The following is a 9,791-nucleotide window of genomic DNA, read 5'->3' as shown; positions in this document are numbered from 1 at the left end:
AAAAGTGCCCCTCACTCACAGACCAAAGTATTAATCTGCAAAGGAAGCTGTGCTGTATTAAATGTATTTAACTGAACTACCTGTTATAACTAAGTAGCAGAAACTGAACCGGGCATTTTGCCACCTCTTCTAGAACCTAAACATCTAACTGAAGTGTCCCAACTGATTTTTAGCAACCAAAGTTTAAGAAGAGCCGTGCCTAGAGCATTATGTTTAAGCCTCTGGCATCTTTATGAAAGTTAACTTTTACTTGAAAGAATGCATTTCCTGACCCGCTTTATTTCACAAACTTCTTTTAGTTTAATAAAACTTTTCAAGGGTGTTTGAGCAAGCCCTGCCCGAAACTCTAATCTACTATGTTTTCCCTCACAGGACAAACTATGGTTAATTATAGAAATTTGTGCAATTGGCTTAAAGTGAAGAGTGTGCGCTATATTTAATGGGGGGCAGTTAGCGTAAGGTTGCCAGATTCTTTTCAATGAATCCGGGGACACTTTTCAATTTCAATAGGAATGATAGGATTTCATCAGGGGACTGATTTATAAATCCGGGGACTGTCCACGGGAAACAGGGAAGTGTGGTAGCCTTAGGTTAGTGGGGTGAGTCCACCGCACTATTAATTGGTAGTAAGTGGGTGCCGCAGAGCTCAACCCTTGGCCCCACAACCAACCCTCTGGCAGCATAACAGCCAGGGGTAACTAAATGCCCACCAATTTAGATCCCTTTAAAATATGATTGGCCCTAGCCCAGTATACCTGAAGGAGCGTCTCCACCCCCATCGTTCTGCCCGGACGCCGAGGTCCAGTGTTGAGGACCATTGGCGGTTCCCTCATTGCGAGAAGCAAAGCTACAGGGAACCAGGCAGAGGGCCTTCTTGGTAGTGGTACCCGCCCTGTGGAACGCCCTCCCATTCTATGTCAAGGAGATAAACAACTACCTGACACTTAGAAGACATCTGAAGGCAGCCCTGTTTAGGGCAGTTTTTAATGTGTGACATTTTAATGTATTTTTAATCTTTGTTGGAAGCCGCCCAGAGTGACTGGGAAACCCCAGCCAGATGGGCGGAGTATAAATAATAATTTTTTAAATTATTATTATTATTATTATATTCATGGAAGTGAAGGCTGTCAACAGCTACTAGCCATGACGGCTCTGTTCTGTCTCCCCAGTCAGAGGAGGTACTGCATCTGAATATGCGTTTTGGGGGACCACAGAAGAGGAGAGAGCTCTTGTGCTTGCATGTTTCCCCACAGGCATCTGTTTGGCCACTGGGAGAACAGGTTGCTGGACTAGATGGGCCATTGGCCTCTGCTTCTTAATTATTTCACCTGGAAGGAGAGCATGACTTCGACGTCTCCCGGTTCTTCATACCAGTAAGCAGTGCTTTTTTCCTTGAAAAATGTTTAGGGGAACTCTCATTTTCCTACTCATATTGAAATACTGCCCCGTAATGAGGCCAGACTTGGATTCATAACTGTTTGGGGCTATGCGTACCTCTGCGTCCCCCGCAAAAAAGCACTGCCAGTGAGGATTCATAGAGTCATGGTCCTCCATGGGTCACAGATACAGGTCTCTCAACTCTGTAAGAGAATACGGGATACGTAACGGAGACACCCAAGATATTAGGGATATTCCCACACCCAGAGATCTTTGAGGAAGGGCCTCGCGTTAAGCCAGGCATCCTCAAACCTGGCCCTCCAGATGTTTTGGGACTACAACTCCCACCATCCCTAGCTAACAGGAGCAGTGGTCAGGGATGATGGGAATTGTAGTCCCAAAAACATCTGGAGGGCCGAGTTTGGGGATGCCTGTGTTAAGCGAATTTCCTCCAGTCACTACACTGTGACCCTCATCTATTTGTGCATGTACCTCGGTTTACATATGCTTCAGGTTACAGACTCCGCTAACCCAGAAATAGTAGCTTGGGTTAAGAACTTTGCTTCAGGACGAGAATAGAAATCGTGCTCCGGCGGCAGCGGGAGGCCCCATTAGCTAAAGTGGTGCTTCAGGTTAAGAACAGTTTCAGGTTCAGAATAGACCTCCGGAACAAATTAAGTACTTAACCCGAGGTACCACTGTATTCTTTTCTATACAGTTTTCTATACAGTTTGCAAGGAACAAGCAGTAGTTAAGATCAACCGCAAATACGGGTTTAAATATGGGCCCTATGCCTTTAACTAAAGAAGCATTGTAATAGAATACAGGCATTATTCCAGTCTTAATGTTTTGATTGATAGGCTCTTTCTATATTTTGACAATCTGTACTTGCTTTTGGCTTGTGATGGGATCATTGTACATTGTGTAAACTGCTTAATATTTTGCTGTACCAAGCGGCATATACGTTAGTAAAATGAATGAATGCAATGAATACTTGGAGGAAGCCATGACTATTTAAAGAGGTACCTTTAAAAGTATGGCATTAATGTGGTCATTTTTTTTTTTTACACTGGCAAAGTACACCTACTCCTAAGGATGCTGCTGCTTCCCGGCAGGGACTTTGAGGTCCAGCTCCCCAGCAGTGTGGTCTCCAAACCTAATATTCCTGCTTCAAGGACACCTCTAACAAAGGAAACATTGAATGCCAAAGCTCCTTTACAGAAGATGATCCAGCAAGAAAGAAGGGAAACTGAAACTGAAACTAAACTTGGGAAAGCCCTCCTTCCGCCTCCCACTCCCAGATACATTAACCCAGAGCTTTCTAAACTGTGTGTCGCCACACAATAGTGTGTTGGCTGAAGTACGTAGGTATATTGTGCGAATTCTCCCCATGCTCCTCCTGGGGCTGGAAAGGGCTTAGTTTAACCTGCAGTTTGCTAGAAAAACTGAATTGCTGCGTCAAAAAATGATGCATGTCTACAAGGCGTTGTCACCAACATGCAAAGTTTGGAAACCTAAACAGTAACGCCCTTTTCTTCTTAATATTGTGGGCTTGAACCAAAGTCTGTTGCCTGTTGCAACAACACTTTCCTCACCAAATTCCGCTCCCACCACTAGGCACCTCCCAGATTCAGCTTCCATCCTCCTCTGAAGAAATGAAAGAATCCCTTTAACTCACCCTGGAAAGTAGAAAGGAAAATGGGTCTACTATCCAGCCCCAATGCAGCACTCACTCTGGGGGTGGAAGACTAAAAGCTAGGATGTCAGCGCCCAGGAAGCGGAGCAGAAATGGGAACTCTATGTTAAGCTTCTCCTACAGGATCTCATGATGTTTTCTCTTGAGCTCTAGACAGGTGGTGCTGAATTTAGGACTCGCCTCTTGCATCCCAGACTTATTCTCCCCCAGCTGTGCACATGCTCAGGTAAATGGGAACAGCTGCTGATTGTTTCTGAGGGTTTTGCAAAGGCTGCTGGGAAATGAAGTTCACAGGGATGAAAACTGAGCCAAGACCAGCAACCAGGCAGCTGAGAGAGAAAGATTCCCTCTCTCTCCTCTTGCATTTTGATTTCTAGCCTTCCTGTTCTCTTTTAAGATTTAAATCCAAAATTTATTTTCATATATATTTTCCACATAGGAACATTAAAAATAAGAAGGCATGGCTTGGGGAAGACAGATTGGCCCACAGGCCAGAGGTTCTACAACCATGTGCAATGAGAAAACCGGTTTAATAAACGTTGTTACAGTATGTTTAAAACTGCAACCTTGACAGGGAGCGAGAGTAATAAAAAGAGAAGCCAAAGGGGTAAAAACATACAAAATTTATTTGTGAATACAGCAAACACATTAAAATACTTATAGAAGCAAGTGCCAAGTAAAACATGCATTTAAAAAGAAGTACCAGTGATTGGTACACTGAAGTAGAAGAATGGAGAAACAGAAGCATTTGCAAGATCTCTCCATTGCTGTCCTGTGCCGATTCAACTGACGTGAAATGAGTGCGCTATCATAAAAGATTTCCCCACATTTGTGGGCTATTTTGTGGGAATTGTCTTGTGCTGATTAATTGGATATTTTAAAAAGGGTCTTGCTTCAGCCTGAGAAGCTCTGCGATGTCTCCTATTTATGCTTCAGTTGGTGTAACCTAAGGCTTCCGCTGCACCCAAATGTTTTGGAACAAATCGAACATACAAAACATTTCTTTTCAGGGCGGATGTGCTGCACCTGAAGCTCTCTCCGCATTCTGAGCATTTGTGAGGTCCTTCTTCAATGTGCATCCTGTTATGTTTAATGAGATCAAAAGGAGAAGTAAAGTCCTTGTCGCATTTTGAGCATTTGTATGTTTTCTCCACTTCATGGGTTCTCTGGTGTGTGTTGAGATGTGTGCTATGATCGAAGCTCTGACCATATTTTGAGCATTTTTAAGGCTTCTCTTTCGTGTGGATTCTTTGATGCAGTCTAAGGTTGGATCGGGTAATGAAATTCTTGCCACATTCTGAGCATTTGTGTGGCCTCTCCCCTGAGTGGATTCTCTGGTGTACTTTCAAGTTGTACTTTTGACTGAAGCTCTGTCCGCATTCTGAGCATTTGTATGGCCTCTCCCCTGTGTGGGTTCTCTGGTGTACATTCAGACTGCTCTTTTGATTGAAGGTCTTCCCACATTTTTCACATTGATAAGGCTTCTCTTTCGTGTGGATTCTTTGATGCACCCTAAGGTTGGGTTGAGTAAGGTAACTCTTGCCACAATCTGAGCATTTGTATGGCCTCTCCCCTGTGTGGGTTCTCTGGTGTACTTTCAAGTTGGTCTTTTGACTGAAGCTCTGCCCGCATTGTGAGCATTTATAAGGCTTCTCTTTAGTGTGGGTTACTTGGTGTAGGGCAAGGTTTCGCTTGTACCTGAAGCTTCTTCCACATTCCTCACATTTATAGGGCCTCTCTCCCGTGTGACTTCTTTCATGCTCAATAAGGGACGAGTTGCGCTTAAAGCTTTTCCCACACTGCTTACATATATAAGGGGCCTCCCCTGTGTGAACTCTTTGGTGTTGATAAAGGTTTGCCTTGTGTTTGAAGCTTTTTCCACATTGGCTACATTGATAGGGTCTCTCTTCCACCTGAGTTCCCTGTATAAGATTCTCGTTCATTTCTTTGTGCTCAGGCTCCGCTAACAACATCGCACAACGTTCTCCTTCATTCTCAGTTACCTGCATATCATCTGCTGAAATAAAGGGGAGAACGTCTTGATGGGACCCCAAAGGAGGAGGAAAGCTTCTGTTGGCTCTCCACTAAATGTGTCATTTCATTCATTTAAATTGATTGTCTCCCATAGTGCGACTTATTTATTTCCTCCTATGTCTGTTAGAATATGCTGCTGAAAGACACTTTGCCCAGCAGATCTTTCCTTTCCTCTAAAGCAGGAGCTTAAGAGATTGAAGGGAATATTAATGGCTTAAGAATTACTGGTAGCTTATACTGGAATTAGGTAAAGGTAAAGGGACCCCTGACCATTTGGTCCAGTCGTGACCAACACTGGCGTTGCGGTGCTCATCTTGCTTTATTGGCCGAGGGAGCCGACGAACAGCTTCTGGGTTATGTGGCCAGCATGACTTCAGCTGTTCTGGCGAACCAGAGCAGCACACAGAAACGCCATTTACCTTCCTGCTGAAGCAGTTCCTATTTATCTACTTGTACTTTGACATGCTTTCAAACTACTAGGTTGGCAGGAGCAGGGAGTGAGCAACAGGAGCTCACCCCTTCGCGGGGATGTGGACCGCCGACCTTCTGATCGGCACGTTTTAGGCTCTGTGGTTTAACCCACGGCGCCCCTTTAGTGGAATTAAACAAGAGTATACTGGTGAAATTTGATGTGTTTGTTGGTTTGCATGCTCTTTCGGAACAATTAGGATACAAGTGCTTGTATAACCTGGGACAGGGATTTATTTTCTTATGAAACAAAATCACTTATTTTGAATGCATTGGCACAAATCCTGATTTTCTTGCCTTCCTAGATAAATAAGAATGGATAGGTATTATCACTCTCTGCAGTTCATGTGGTGACCAGTAGGTGGCCATGCCAACTGCAGCATGAGGAACAGGTGGCTGAGACAGGTGAACTGCTGGGGGGGGGGATATGCAAGGAGGTCACATATAAACGGTGGGGCTTTAGTCAAGTGGGGAGTGGGGAGGGCAAATGGGTAGGGGAAGACGGAACTTGCCTACAATCCTGCCCTCCTCGTTCTCGTTTTCCTTCTGCAGCTGCCTCTGCTCAACTAAAACGGGAGCCTGGCCTGCATCAGGGAGATTTGCAGCCTCCTCTTCCTTCTCCTCCGGTATCAACTGAAACAGCAGAAAGGAATCCTTTCAATAGCAACCTTTTGTTCCAACTGGACCAACAGTCCACGCCATCTTTTTCACTCGCCCTCTGCAAGTGAGAAATTAGGGCTGCGTTTGTTCACACCACACATTTAAGGTGTGCCCATTTATTGCACACACACCCAATCTCCAAGTGGTGCGGTATTCCCAGGGGTTCCATGCGCTTACCGAGGGCTCGGTTTCCTCAGAATGAGGGACAGCTGAGACTGTGGTATCTTGATAATAAATGGTTTATTTACACATCTAAGCACCCTGAGCTCCGATGGAGGGGCTCATAGCATTAATGCCCCCCAAAGTGTCTTGCTTCTCCAACCCGCCATAGGAGCTATTTTGAGGTGGGCGCCCCAGTGCTCTCCAGGACCTTCAGACCCTGAAGACATGTGGAATCCCTTGTTGAGGGCTAGATAAAACAATATGGAAGAGGCAGCCCTATCTAGTCTACTGTGGCCTGCACATGGTCTTCTCAACCACCAGAGGGACAGGGTGTGTGATGGCCAGCAGAGCCAGACTAGAGCCTGGTGGTGCAGTTCCCAAGAAATTCCACCAGAGGGCTGGAGCCTTTCGCTGATTGGCTACAGAGTCAACTAGACACCGAGGGGGGGGGGAGGAGCAGCACTTTTGGAGGGAAAATAAAAGGAGCCATTTCTGAGGGAGAGAGTTAGATAGGGCTGGATTAGAGAAGATGGACAGGATTTGATTGGAGATGTTAGAGCGGGTTCAGGTTGAGGGATAGGGTTCAGGATAGGATTTGATGGAGAACTGGTTCATATTTGAGTTGAACATCCACACTGAGGATGTCAGCAAGAGGACAGAGCCTCACAGCTTTACATATAGGGAGATAGTGTTGAGGGTCTGGGAAATGTAAACAGACAGGAATGTTCTGGAAGGGCTGAGACTGAGCCAGGAGAGGGAGAAGCTGTGGGAATACAGACTCCATGGGTCTCGAGTTCTTCTAGGAAAAGAAGACTCCTAAAGCAGTCACAAGGGCTGAGGGAATCCCCTTGGTCTATTATTCTATTTCGAATACCTCAGGAATGAGATGATTAAGAGACTACGTAACTGAAGAAAAGTGCCCCTCACTCACGGACCAGAGTATTAATCTGCAAAGGAAGCTGTGCTGTATTAAATGTATTTAACTGAACCACCTGTCATAACTAAGTAGCAGAGACTGAACCGAGCATTTTACCACCTCTTCTAGAACCTAAACATCTAACTGAAGTGTACCAACTGATTTTTAGCAACCAAAGTTTAAGAAGAGCTGTGCCTAGAGCATTATGTTTAAGCCTGTGGAATCTTTATGAAAGTTAACTTTTACTTGAAAGAATGCATTTCCTGACCCGCTTTATTTCACAAACTTCTTTTAGTTTAATAAAACTTTTCATGGGTGTTTGAGCAAATCCTGCCCAAGACTCTAATCTACTATGTTTTCCCTCACAGCACAAACTGTGATTAGTTGTAGAAATTTGTGCAATTGGCATACAGTGAAGAGTGTGCGCTATTTTTAGTGGGAGGCAGTTAGTGGGGTGAGTCCACTGCACTATTAATTGGTAGTAAGTGGGTGGGTCTGCCACAGAGCTCAACCCTTGGCCCCACAACCAACCCTCTAACAGCCAGTGGTAACTAAACGCCCACCAATTTAGATCCCTTTAAAATATGATTGGCCTCAGCCCAGTATACCTGAAGGAGCGTCTCCACCCCAATCGTTCTGCCCGGACGCTGAGGTCCAGGGCTGAGGGCCTTCTGGCTGTTCCCTCCCTGTGAGAAGCAAAGCTACAGGGAAGCAGGCACAGGGCCTTCTCAGTAGTGGCATCTGCCCTGTGGAACGCCCTCCCACCAGATGTCAAAGAGATAAACGGGGTACAAATAAATTATTATTATTATTATTATTATTATTATTATTATTATTATTATTATTATTATTTTCATGGAAGTGAAGGCTGTCAACAGCTAGTAGCCATGACGGCTCTGTTCTGTCTCCCCAGTCAGAGGAGGTAATGCGTCTTAATACGAGTTTTGGGGGACCACAGAAGAGGAGAGAGCTCTTGTGCTTGCATGTTTCCCCACAGGCATCTGTTTGGCCACTGAGAGAACAGGATGCTGGACTAGATGGGCCATTGGCCTCTGCTTCTTAATTCTTTCACCTGGAAGGAGAACATGACTTCGACGTCTCCCGGTTCTTCATACCAGTAAGCAGTGCTTTTTTCCTTTAAAAATGTTTAGGGGTACTCTCATTTTCCTACTCATATTGAAATACTGCCCCGTAATGAGGCCAGACTTGGATTCACAAAATGTTTAGGGCTATGCGTACCTCTGCGTCCCCCGCAAAAAAGCACTGCCAGTGAGGATTCATAGAGTCACGGTCCTCCATGGGTCACAGATACAGGTCTCTCAACTCTGTAAGAGAATGCGGGATACGTAACGGAGACACCCAAGATATTAGGGATATTCCCACACCCAGAGAGCAATGAGGAAGGGCCTCGCGTTAAGCCAGGCATCCCCCAACTTGGCCCTCCAGATGTTTTGGGACTACAACTCCCACCATCCCTACATAACAGGACCAGTGGTCAGGGATGATGGGAATTGTAGTCCCAAAAACATCTGGAGGGCCGAGTTTGGGGATGCCTGCGTTAAGCAAATTTCCTCCAAACAATACACCGTGACCCCCATCTATTTGTGCATGTACAGTGGTACCTCGGTTTACATATGCTTCAGGTTACAGACTCCGCTAACCCAGAAATAGTAGCTCGGGTTAAGAACTTTGCTTCAGGATGAGAATAGAAATCGTGCTCTGGCGGTAGCGAGAGGCCCCATTAGCTAAAGTGATGCTTCAGGTTAAGAACAGTTTCAGGTTAAGAAGAGACCTCCGAAATGAAATAAGTACTTAACCCGAGGTACCACTGTATTCTTTTCTATATATTTTGCAAGGAACAAGCAGTAGTTAAGATCAACCGCAGATACGGGTTTAAATATGGGCCCTATGCCTTTATCTAAAGAAGCATTGTAATAGAACACAGGCATTATTCCAGTCTTAATGTTTTGATTGATTGGCTCTTAATGTATTTTGACACTCTGTACTTGCTTTTGGCTTGTGATGGGATCATTGTACATTGTGTCAACTGCTTCAATATTTTGCTGTACCAAGTGGTATATACGTTAGTAAAATGAATGAATGAAATGAATGCTTGGAGGAAGCCATGACTGTTTAAAGAGGTACCTTTAAAAGTATGGCATTAATGTGGTCATTTTTTTTTACACCGGCAAAGTTCACCTACTCCTAAGGATGCTGCTGCTTCCTGGCAGGGACTCTGAGGTCCAGCTCCCCAGCAGTGTGGTCTCCAAGCCAAATATTCCTGCTTCAAGGACACCTCCAAATAAGGAAACATTGAATGCAAAAGCTCCTTTACGGAAGATGATCAAGCAAGAAAGAAGGGAAACTGAAACTGAAACTAAACTTGGGAAAGCCCCTCCTTCCGCCTCCCACTCCCAGATACATTAACCCAGAGCTTTCTAAACTGTTTCTTGCCACACAATAGTGTGTTGGCTGAAG

The 9,791-nt window shown here is 45.0% G+C and overlaps 1 long non-coding RNA gene across 2 annotated transcripts; it reads left to right on the top strand.

Annotated features, from left to right (window-relative positions):
• Positions 1–1,138: 1,138 nt before the first annotated feature.
• Positions 1,139–5,433, top strand: LOC310671083. 2 transcript variants are annotated; one of them, XR_014507760.1, is made up of 3 exons: positions 1,139–1,373; positions 2,456–3,299; positions 5,031–5,433. It is a non-coding gene; the product is annotated as an uncharacterized lncRNA (long non-coding RNA). The 2 variants fall into 2 exon arrangements; XR_014507761.1 differs by lacking the exon at positions 5,031–5,433 and having other exon boundaries at positions 2,456–4,207.
• The last annotated feature ends 4,358 nt before the right edge of the window (positions 5,434–9,791 follow it).

Source organism: Podarcis tiliguerta (assembly GCF_965153285.1).
Source record: "Podarcis tiliguerta genome assembly, chromosome: 2".
NCBI classification, from domain to species: Eukaryota; Metazoa; Chordata; class Lepidosauria; order Squamata; family Lacertidae; genus Podarcis; species Podarcis tiliguerta.
Note: the sequence above shows the minus strand (reverse complement) of the source record. Positions and strands in the feature narration are given on the sequence as shown.